Below are 12,462 nucleotides of genomic sequence, written 5' to 3'. Positions count from 1 at the left end.
CATACAGATTGCTCACTGTAAATTTTTCATTTTTTTTTTTTGTTTGAATTTTTTCTTGTGTTATTGTACTATACCAATCAACAGCGGGGTTTCAACAGTCTAAAAGCCACACGACCAAATGAACCGATGATAATTGGAATTGAGTACTTGTTAGATTTTAAGTTGTGTTATCTTTTAAGTTGTATACTGTTGTACCCTGTCCGTTCAAAATATCCATTGTGATAATTCTGAACCCAAATGACCATTTGTGTCATTTCTATTCCCTGCTTATGATAGCAGTTGCCATTTGTGCAAACTTTTTTCCCAACAATTAGCACTTTTAGCCTAGGCTCTCCAAAACTTTCCCTTTTTAACATCGTCTGTTTTTTTCATATCATGGTATATGACAAACAGCTCCCCTTCCCCCCTTCCACGAACTATTATGTTCAGAGAAGGGAAGAACTCGCCTTCCACACTCCCTCCCTTGTTTTCGATCCATTTGTGATCAAAACGCGGTGTTACCTGCCGAAGTTTCTTCAACTCTCTTTTGATCCTGTCTTAGTGTCGTTTAGTATGCGTTCATGGTGACGTATTGTTATTGGTTGGTGCGTTGGTGATTTGGTGCCTTAGGGTGCCAGTTACTGGTGGCCAATTGGTGCAATACGGCGTTGTGAATAGCGCTTAACCTCACACCTCTAAATTTAACACACTTTTGTCTCTCTCGTAATTTTCTCATCGTAGAAAATACGGGGGGCAGAAGTATATACCCATAATATTACTCATAGTCAGGTTCTAGCTCATATGTGGTATATAATGTATCCGTAATTGTCTCCGATGAAGAAGCTCATCATCAAAGCTAATCTCGGAGGGGCATATGTTATATCCTCATATGCCTAACCTGCCTGTGTGTACTATTATGTATTACTCCCTATGGTAACACTGCGTTGTCCTACTCGGAGCTGCACCCTAGACGCAGCTACGAGCGTGTGGAACGGCGTAGTTCTGTTTCTTTCGGCCGGAGAGATGGACTCCCGTGTTAAAGAAGTGCTAGGATGCACTGATATATTAATTCTCAGACCAACATACGTTGTAATCTGTGAATCGTGTTAATCATGGTGATAATCTTGTTTGAATTATGTTAATCTGTTCTTATTTTGTGTTAATCGTCCAATGGGACACTGTTTAATCGGATTAAATGCCTTTTGTGTATGCAAATGTGTCGATTTAATCCACAACTTGTGGTCTATTCTTATAACGCCGTCCTGCTGAGCTAGCCAGGTAAGTTATTCTCCTCGGAGTATTTCTTAGTTCTCCCCTTTGAAGTAGTGATTTATTATATTACGGTAACAGGCATAAAGTAAGAATATTCTCACAATTTCAATTTTTGTATGAAATTTTAGAGCTTCTTTTATTAAAAAAAAAAACTGGTTGCATAAAATTTAATTTCCTGTTGAAAAAATAATTTTTGAACGATTTTGCAGTTGGAAAAAATCTTAGCTCAGGAAAAAAATGTTAAACGCATAAATAGTTAGGCCTATATAAAAAAAAACCAAGTGTCTGATGAAAAAAAAAAATTAAAAAAAATAAGTAGCAAGAGTCTGAAAAGTTTTTTTTTTTTTTTTTTTAATAGACGTTAAAAGAATATTAATAATTTAAAATCATAAAAAACTAAGGACAATTGGTGATTGAGTAAAAATTCTACTCCGAGGAAAATTCAAAATGTAAATTCAAGTGAACTGATAAAAGTTGAAAAAGCATAAAAACAATAAATCGAAAGAAATTAAGTAGAATAAGAACACATCATAAAAATCCGATAAGAAGAATATTTTGGTTCAAATTCGAGTAAATTACATTTTCTGAATAATTTAGATCTCGAGCTGCTGAATTCGAATCGAGGGTCCATTTTTCATGCTCATTCGTCAATCCTTTAACAACTTTGACAACAAATAACTGGTGATCCTACTTTTACCAAACTTTTGGAAATGACAAAATCCCTTATGGAACAGTGAGATCTGGAGAGCTAGCTGATAATTCTCATTTGAAACCGAAGTATACACCCCCTCTTCTCCCACCACCACCCAAAGAAGCACAAATGTGCTCCAAAGTATATTTTCTTTAGTGTAATAAAGAATTTAGGTGAATACGTCTTTATGATTATGTTTGCTGATCATTTTTTTCAGCACGTCATAGTCTTGGGAAGATCTAAGATAAGGAAAGGAATAAAAGATGGGTAAAATGTCTTCAAAACTTTGAAATTCAGTAGGTATATTTTTTCATGTTTACATTTTACTGCTGAATTGAATTTTTCAGCTCCAAAAGTAGATAAACCATAAATAGGTATTGTAAAAAAATTTTGTTCTTAGATTAATTTTCAACCAAGGAGAGTTATTCAAGAGAATAAAAAAGTTATGAGCCTTCAAAATTGTTGAAAAAAAAAATATCTATCATTCTGAAGTTTATTTCAGTTGTGGATTTATAAATTGAAATCAAAACAACTATGAAAATACCTATCTAGAAAATGGTGGACTTGGGAGCACGTTTGTTTAGAAGGGAGGGGGTAAATGTCCACAAAATTGGAAAATCTTGATTTTGTCATTTTTTTATTATGTTGTCATCTTGACTTTTTTTACCCGAAAATTAAAAAATACATGAGAAACCGATCTCAAAAAATCGTCCTAATCCAAAAGAGGCCCAGGAATCCAAAATATTTTTTAATGACAAAAATCTGCAAAACAAATTCTGGAATATTAGACAATTAATATCACTAATTTGAAAATGTTTTTGGCACGTACTAAAATGAGCTCCTACAAGGCGAAATTATTCCAGAACAATCACTTCATGCAAATTTTCTTCATTCTAAAAATTGTTATCGAAGTTTAATAAAAAATTCAGCTGCTTAGTATAGAAAGCTTTTCCACTTCGATAACAACTATTCGCAAACAATATGAAATCGGCGAATAAATCCAGATTGAATGGAAATTAAAACGAACCATTAAACAATCACTCTCTCATAACTTTCCGATTAATGTCAATTTAAAACGTTTAAATATTAAATTAGCGAAAGAAAGAACTGGTTTCCTGTTTGCTTTTATGAACGGAACAAAACGTGCGTATTCGCTCCAATTTATTCGCTGCGTTGGCTTATTCATCGTCGTCGCTCTCCACTCTCCAGTCTCCGAAGCTTAACCTACGTTAATGTAATTCGTCTTATACCCATCTAAGAGTTAGTAAACATAACCACCACCACCACCACCACAACGACTGGATAGAAAAATTGTCAATTTTTCGAGCAAAAATTTTTATACTCGAGTACCAGCTAGGAAATTATATTACGATGAACCTATTCATGGTTGGATAAATTATCTACTTTCACTATTATTTTATCAGGAGGCGCTGGAGTCGTCGGTCGTTTTCATAATTTGTAGATTTATTGCGCTCATTCGAACGATCATAACGATTAAACTTCTTCCTTGTATAAGTTGGTGAAAGGTTCATTGACGCGTTATTGTTTTAATACTTTACATCGAATCAATATATTAAACGATTCGGATTTGTCATACTTGCTAAATTTACTATACAGGTATTATTTCCGGGTTATTAACTAAGTATAGGTAGGGGTAGGATACATCAGATGCGTACGAAAAAGGTTAATGCCAAAGATGAACTCGTCGAAAGCTTATGGAAAACGTGAGCATGATTACTTATGGCAATTTGTTTTCAAATGCCTATACGTTTCGTGTTCGCATAAAAACATGCAGTGTCATATGTAGACTATACCTAAATTCAAGCCAAGTAGATTTTACGTATTTTGATCAAAAAAATGAAATTCTAGAAATTTCAACTTGAAAAAAATGTACCTACATATGTACTTCTAGTCACCATTTTTCTTATGAAAATTTCTTGAGATCCCCAGTTTGAGCTCCAAAATAAGTAGAATCAGATAAAATCGTCTCAGATCGTTTCTTTGAGTTCTAAAATGTTTATTGTATTTACAGTGAAAATTCGTTCAATTCAATAGTTTTTTTATCAAAATAAATACTTCGGTTTGGCGATCGAATTTGTGTGGTTTCAAAATATCTCGGATTCCAAAATCCTCTCATATGGGCCTCTGTCAGATTAGGATGATTCTCGAGGACCTTTTTCTAAATATTTTTTTGTTTTTGTGGTGAAAAAATGTCAATGCGGCGACAAAAAAAATGAAAAAAATAACAAAAATGTTGGAATACATGTACCTCTTCCTCCCCCCCCCCCAAAAGCATTCCCCAAAACTCATCATACTCTAGATGATCAAAGTAAGCATTGAGTTTAATTCACAAATTTACGAATTTAAAGAACTACAAATTAGAGGATTCAGGTCCTCATTTTCTCCCTTATCACTTCAAGTTTGTCTCAATGGCCAATACTCTCAAGTGTGAAAAAAAAACTGATCCAAATATTCTTTAGTGAGAAAAAAAACACATAAATTGGGAAAATTCATGATTTTTATTAGGAAAAATCGAAGGCAGGTATCTACTAACCCCCCCTCTCCCACGTCCGCAAAGTTGAGACTGTTCGGACTTACCCCAATTAGTCCGAACACTTTATATTTTATTCCACTGAGCGAAAGCTACCGTATCAATCGCGCTCAAATTTTTACCATAAGTAAAGAACCCTTATGGGAACCCACATAATAAATTTGAACCATATTGGTTCATTTGTAGGAGAGTAACAGCCGGTCAAAGATGAGTAACTTTCAACTTGAAGTGAAAGTCTCCGATCAATTTGGTCAAATTCTTCCAACATTTCTTCGCGATATAAAGTAGGTATTCCAACTGGCACACAAATTTTTCAAACTAGACAGAGAGGAAGCAAAAACGACCAACTGTCAAACAGCTCAAATGTTATAGTAACCAGGCGCGGACTGGCCAAGCGGGATACCCGGAGTTCCCTGGTGGGCCCCTCCAAAAAAAATGAAAAAAATGGGTTCTTGAGGCAGACGATGGGCCCTCGCGAGTAAAAATTTAAAATAAAACGTGCAAAATTGGACTTTTTCTGTTTTTTGAACCACATTTTTCAAAAAATGTTCGCTCTTGCTTCGCTCCAGCAGTATCAAAAAAATGCTGTTCAAGATTTCCCAGTAGGTCCCCTTTCGACCCAGTCCACTCCTGATAGCAACTCAGATTTTGCCGGCTGTCTTACTTCATCTCAATTGACAACCGTGTTAAATATGCTGATGCGGCAATATCCTGGATCAGTAAACGACAGCAGTTGGTAGCTAACTTGAGTTATGAAGCCGAACTTATTGCCACTAACGAAGCATTGAAGGAAGTCATCAGGATATCAAGCTCATTTCAAGAATTAATCAATCTGTCTGATGTTCCTGTATTATTGGTGGATAATGAAAACGCTATTAAGATTGCTGAGAACATCGATTTCCATAGCAGAATGAAGCATATCCAGAGGACAGGGCTTCAAACCCGAATGTTTTCGGGTATGGGTATCGGGTACCGGTATAGATTTCTCAGAGTATCGGGTATGGGTATCAGGTACGGGTATTAAAATTTTTCTGATTTTTCAGGTTCAAGTACGGGTATTTCACCTTGGGTTCGGGTATTTCAGGTGAAATACCCGAACTGTACCCGATCTATCAGGTATTTGGGTTCAAAATAGTCTTTACAGGTACAGGTACTGGTTCGGGTTTGGGTATTCCTTATTTCATTTTTCAGGTATGGGTACGGGTTTAGGGTACAGAAATTGTTGGATTTTTGTTTGGGTATTGGGTAGGGGTACGTGGTACGGGTATGGGTATGGGTACGGGTTTGAAGCCCTGCCAGAGGAAGTACTTCTTTAATTCTTTATAAGGTTACATGACTAAACTTCAGGGCTTCAAACCCATACCCGTACCCGTACCTGTACCCGAATACCCGAATGCCCGAATGAAAATCCAATAATTTCTGTACCCAAACCCATACCCATACCCAAAAAATGAAATAAGGAATACCCGAACCTGTACCCATACCCGATAGAGACTATTTTGAACCCAAATACCCGAAAATACCGGATAAGGGTACGCGTTGATTTGTACGCGTTGATTTGTACGCGATACCACCACGAGCGGTTATACGACTCGATGATGATGACCCAAACCCGTACCTGTTCCTGAACGTTTAAAATTTTCATACCCGTACCCGATACCCGTACCCAATTCTCTGAGAAATAAAAATCTGTACCCATACCCGATACCCATACCCGATACCCGTACCCGAAAACGTTCGGGTTTGAAGCCCTGCTAAACTTGAGAAAACATTATCAGTGTGAATCATATTAGAATGGAGCAGCAATTGGCTCATATTCTAACAAAGTCTAACTATGTATGTCTGAGAATGTCAATAATATGTCAATTTTTGTCAATAATGTCAATTTTACAAGAGCCATCTGGACAGAGCTTGAAAACCGGATAGATACCACTCCCAGTTTTGGTTTTATGTTTTTTGAAAAAGTAAATGGTTTTGGTTTAGGTTTTTTAAAAACAATATTATCTCTCTTATTCCAGTTTTGGTTGAAGGGTTTAATTTCAAAAGAATTGGTTTTAGTTTCGGTTTTGGTTTCGGTTTTGGTTTCGGTTTTTTCCTTTTTTCTGCATTTTTTAGAGGGAAGAAACTGAAGAAAGCCAAGAAAGTGATCACTTTTTCAAATATTTTGTGTATGTGACTAGAAATTGGCACTTTGGCAGTGCCAAATTTGTCAACTTTTTTATTTTTCAGACCTTTTCACCTTTAGTATCACTTTTTACTTTATTTTTACCAAAAATGCAGTATTAATTAGGCTAATTACCTGAAAAATTCCAAAACCAATTCAGCTTTCAATCGGTTACGCTCTTGGTTTTGGTTTTGAATTTGAGAAAATAACGCTCCCGGTTTCGGTTTTGGTTTTAGTTGTGGGAAAATAACGCTCCTGGTTTCGTTTTTGGTTTCGGTTTTGAGCAATTTTGATCGGTTTTTGGGGATTTCGGTTTCGGTTTAGGTTTTGGTTTGCAAGCCCTGAATTTGGACTGATGTCATTGATCTAAATTATTGCTCAATAGTTCTCAAATTACGGAAAGTGTTGAAAATAATGTATTTGCATCATAATTGAATTGGTAATTGTTTAAGTTATATTGTCGTTATTACCAGTAATTCTTCAAATTTTACATTATTTTTCAATACAAAATACACCACCAGCAAAAATTTCAGACGCTGAATTTCATTTTCGGAATTTTTTAATGTTAAAATTTCAAATTATTTCAGTTTCTCATGAAAAAAAATCAAAATTTGATCAAAGTGACATAAAACGCTGAAATTTAGTTTATACTCTATTATTGACCTTCTGAGTTGACAGATGCTGGTTTCATACTGTTCTGGAGCCTCCAGTGAATTTTCAGATATTTTAGATTTCGAAAAAATGCTGTACATAAGGAGGTACCTAGAATGAATGAAATCATAGCGCCTATAAACTCAGATTTACCATCTTTGTAAAATTTTCGTTTCTATTTTGGCTTTGGGCATATATTTTTTAAATCCTTTCACGCCGGCTTAAATCCCAAATTTTCTACAGCAATCATTTTTTCAAAAACTGAAGAATCCAACATTTTTCTGGAGGCTCAAGGCGGTTGGAAACCATTACCAATCGACTCGGGAGTTCGAAAATAGAGCACCAACTAAATTTCATCCATTTATGCCAATCTTATCAAATTAATTAGTGGCCAAAAATCGAAAAATAGATCTCAGCACACACAATTTTTGATGGTGGTGTGTTTTGAGACCCTCTTCTAATTCCTCTTTGTAGGGTTCAAAAATTTTCAAGTGAACTGGAACTAAGGAGCTTTCCTTTAAAGAGAAGTTGGTTAAAATATGTACAACGTTTCGAGAGCAATCCCAATACCAAATACGAGGTACTTATTTACTAAAATTTGACCAATAATTTTCACCGAAAACAAATCGATTTATTTTCCAAAAACGTAAGTCAACACGATGACAGGACAATTTTCACCCAGAGCTGGAAAAAATATCGAAATTCCCCCTAGAAAATTACAAAACTACGCCGCAGATGCGTTTTAAATTACTCCATGATGTGAAAAAAAACACATCCTGTGAAGATAGCATCACCACACAGGTACCTATAATCGATGAATTTCGATGTAGAACGAAAAATGAGCTTCATTATTTACCAAATAAATACATCTGCACACATGTATGTACCTATCTATTTAAATATCTGGACATGAAATGACCATTAACTTTACTTTGTGATTAATAATCGAAGGTCATACAGCTGAGAGAAAATCTCTCAAAGTCAATAAAATCGAAATCATCTCTCATTAAATGATGGTCTCTACGTCGTAATAAGCTTCAAAAAAAAAAAAAAAAAAAAAACACCGAGCAATATTTAAATTCACGCAACACACGTTAAACGACGAACAATGACTTGGTGAATTTACTCGTATTCTGCGCACTTGAAAATTAAAAATCCCTGGCATGGCAATATAGAGTTGAAAAATCAAAGTGATACAGGTCTAAGTTAGTGTAAGTACTCGTAATTTCTTTTGGAAATCGTTTCTGGCAATCCTTGTAACGTCACTATACCGGTCTTAATTTTACAATAACGATTGTAAAATTTGTTCTCAAGATGAAAATAAGAAACCCGCTATAAAAGTATAAATCAAATGCCACGTAGAAGGCTGCAATATGCAGGAAAATGCTACAAATAGTTGCGTAATTTTTCACATGTATAAGAATGAGGATGACAAAACACTCGTATAATAAACGATTACGAGAAAATTTCGTTTCGATATTTGAACTACTTTTTGTACCGATACCGATTAATTTATACTTTTTTTTAAATATTAATTATCGATGGTCTGTTACGAGATACTTCAACTTATATCATTCGGTTTAACTAACTAAGTAAGTAAATAAGATCATTAATATGAAATGCCACTCTCGATGCAACTGGCTTTCTTCACGGTTAGGATTTCAATATATTGTTATAGGACGGATTCAACCAAGCAATGCCATCTCCACCCCATCGCAGGAACTTTGACTATCTGGAAACTACCCGGTTCCTGATGATGGAACATTGACTAATTAAAACACGGAAAGAATTCCGGAACACAGGAATTAAGATCAGTATCCCATCGAGTTATAAATGTCCAAATAAAACCGGTTAAAGTTACCTATAATAATAGAATGTAGCCGGCGATAAGGATATAATCATATACCATCCGTTGACAACGAACCAATCTTCCTTGGCCTAATTTCCTTGAAATAAACGCGCTGCTAAACGTATGTATTTTTTATTTTTCCTAACGTTTGATACGATTTTTTTTTTTCAAAATGAGAAACTCGATTCGATTTACAACTGAAGGCATATATTTGCGTTGTATATTTTCACGAAAACTCGAGTAAAATTAAACGAGCAATGATGATTTCCTTGATAGGTAGGCGTTATTTTTCTCCAAAGCACTCGACGCGCCATGAAGTTGTTGGAATGATTTTTTAGAATTTACAAAAAAAAATCCTTTTATTGTTATTTTCTCGCTATTAAACTCGTTTTTTCGTAATGTGAATTTTTTTCATGTATTTTAATTAGGAAATACCGTACGATGATTAATTGAACGTTTTATAGTATATGACCTGGTGCAGGGTTAGACGGTTGCATTATATACTCAAGATATACGGGTATTTTGAAGCTGGGTGCTGAAAATTTATAGCTTCGTCAAGTTATTATAGGTGGTTCAACGTAAAATTGCATTGTTCACCTTTCAAATTTTCAATGCACCGGGTGGAGAGTAGGAGAGAGGGGTAGAGAGAAAAGAAAAAATTCAAAATGTAACTTCTAACAAGTATGTACCTACACTATTGTTTTAAAACGATTTGCAAGGAATTTGAAGATATTTATCACAACCAAAGACAAAAATAATGAGACCAAAATCATATAGATGAAAGTCGATTACAGTCAACAAATCAATGCTGAGATAATTTTTTTTTTAAAGAGACTCGTTACGTTATTAATGCACATTTTGATTTGAGCTCATGCAGTTTTATTACAAAATTTGCGCATTCACTTCACTGAGTAGGTAAGTATGTACTTTGCCTGGAGTAAAAATCTCTACAACTCGATCGCAAAATTCGTAGGTACCTAATCTTTAACATTTTTAACTCCTGAATAAAAATTTAAAGCTACTTTTGCGAGAAAAAAAAGGTAACAAATCGACAGGATGATTAAAATCTTTTAGACACCCAGTCCTTTTTAGTCTTATCTATTAACAAACTCTCAAACAGGAGGAAGGTATGTCTTAAGAGATACGTTCCCTTCACCCGAAGATTATAAATGCAAAGGTGCAATAGAACACATAAAATTGAAACAGAAGGGCTGTATTTTCATTTTATCAGAAAATTATTTTTAAACCAATTCCATACTTAGCTTTGAATTGAACTGGTTGTCAATATCTATCAAATAGTCAAAAAAACGGCTGCAAAAAATAGTTTGAATTATTTTCAGTTGATGGCCATTTAAACGGCTGTCTAAAGAAGATGGTTAAAAATGGCAACAAAAAGGAAGAATAAGTTCTGGTTGTATCTGCAATTGTGTCTCATCTTCATTGCTTTACACAGACAAAAATTTCAATGAGGCAAAAAAATGCTTAATTTTTATTCTCTTCGAAATGTGTTAGAAAACATTTTCTACAATCATTTTTTTTTCAAATTGATCGATAATCTGTTTAAAAATGAATTGTTTCATTGAAACTGCTTTAGAAAGCAGCATTTATTTTCTACTAATGGAACAGAAATGCAGCCTTTTTATTTAATTTCTAGATGGAAAATGCCACATTTTGTGGTTTTCAGGACACCCTGTATGTTGTTCTAAAATTATTAGTGTTTGCATTTGCACCAACACGTGCCAGCCTGAAGAAATCTTACGATAACAAAACCATGCTAAGTATCTCTATCTATACACGTTCAAAAGTTATCGCAGGTCTTGAAGACTTTTGAAATATATCTACATATACTGTTCCATACTTCCAACTTTTGAGGTTCATTTTCAGTAAGTATGGGAATCCAGAAAAAGAAAAAAATTCATCTGGTTCATTTTTGTTAGAAGAATTGATAAAGTGGAATTTAGAAACTAAAAATTAATTTAAAACACAAAAACCAAAAATAGAAAAAAAAACAAAAAATTCTCCTACGGAGTTACAAATAGCAAATTTGTTTTTATTTTACAGTGCCTTGAGACCTGTTTTCAGAAGAAAATGAACCACTAAAATACTTTTTTGCTTACTCGTATAAAAAACAAAAACAGAAACAAAAATGGAATATTTTTTTTTAAATAAAAAACAAAATGATATAAAATTTTAGCCATTATTTTTGGGGAGGAGAGGGGGGATCCATGTTTGAGGAATTTTGAAAATTTACAACGAAGCTTCTGGGGCACTTACTTTTGATTATTTTTGTTTTATCAGAGCCTAATACATTTATTAAAGAGACCCATATGGAGTAGCTTTCAGAAAAATAGAGGGTCCTAATCCTACGTCGTGGTTTTTAATTTTCTGAAAAAGTCCGAAACTCGAATAAATAAGTAGGTAATATAAACGTAAACAGATAGGAAAAAATGTAAATATTAACCCATTAAACCATATTTATTTTCTGATCACATTTATGGGGCCAATTTTGACATAGTTAGGCGAGTAAAATAAAATTTCTGGTGGGTCCAAACTCTTCAAAAAAATTCTTCAGCATTTCGAAACATGCAATTGAGCAGCTACGACACTGAAAATCCACTTCTTGGATCATATTCTGACTGAGAATTCGTTTTGAGAGTCATTTTCAAGTAAAGGAGGAAAAATGAATTTTCAGCGCAAAATTTCTCAAAAAATGACCCAAAATTTTGAAATGTGCGATTGAGTAACCAGACGTTACACAACTCTGAAAACAGTTTTTCTGTATTCTGGGTAGGTCTATGTACCAACGTTTTTTGAGAACCACTTCCGACATAATAGGTAAAAGTCATTCAAAGAAAATTTAAATTAAAAAAAATACAATTTTCTCCATTTATATCAAAATAAAGTCCCTCAATCGTGCTTTGTGTTTCAATTTTACTACGAATGAGGTTATCTGCGATCAAAAGATGGCCATTCAATTTTATCATCAATTTGTGCGAGTTTCAAACTATTTTGGAGGATTCAGAACCCATGTAGATAGGGTTCTTATATTTTCCTTTGAACATTTGAGTTTTTTTGAGAGCTGCCTCGTGAGTTCCCTTTTTTTAGTACCTACAAAAAATTAGCAAAATTGGATGAACGATCACGAGGTTCGTTAAGGTACCTACAATTTTGCAATTGAGCAGCCTAAAGTTTTGGTGTGGATTTATCCCCCTCCCCCCTCAGAAAAACAGTTCGTTTTTTAGCAAATGAACGATGCATAAATTTTGCCTATCTATTCCATTTCAGGCATCATACCTACATCACAG

The sequence above is a fragment of the Planococcus citri genome, chromosome 3 (assembly GCF_950023065.1).
Source record: "Planococcus citri chromosome 3, ihPlaCitr1.1, whole genome shotgun sequence".
Classification (NCBI taxonomy): domain Eukaryota; kingdom Metazoa; phylum Arthropoda; class Insecta; order Hemiptera; family Pseudococcidae; genus Planococcus; species Planococcus citri.
The sequence above is the reverse complement of the archived record's forward strand: the minus strand, read 5'-3'. Positions refer to the sequence as shown.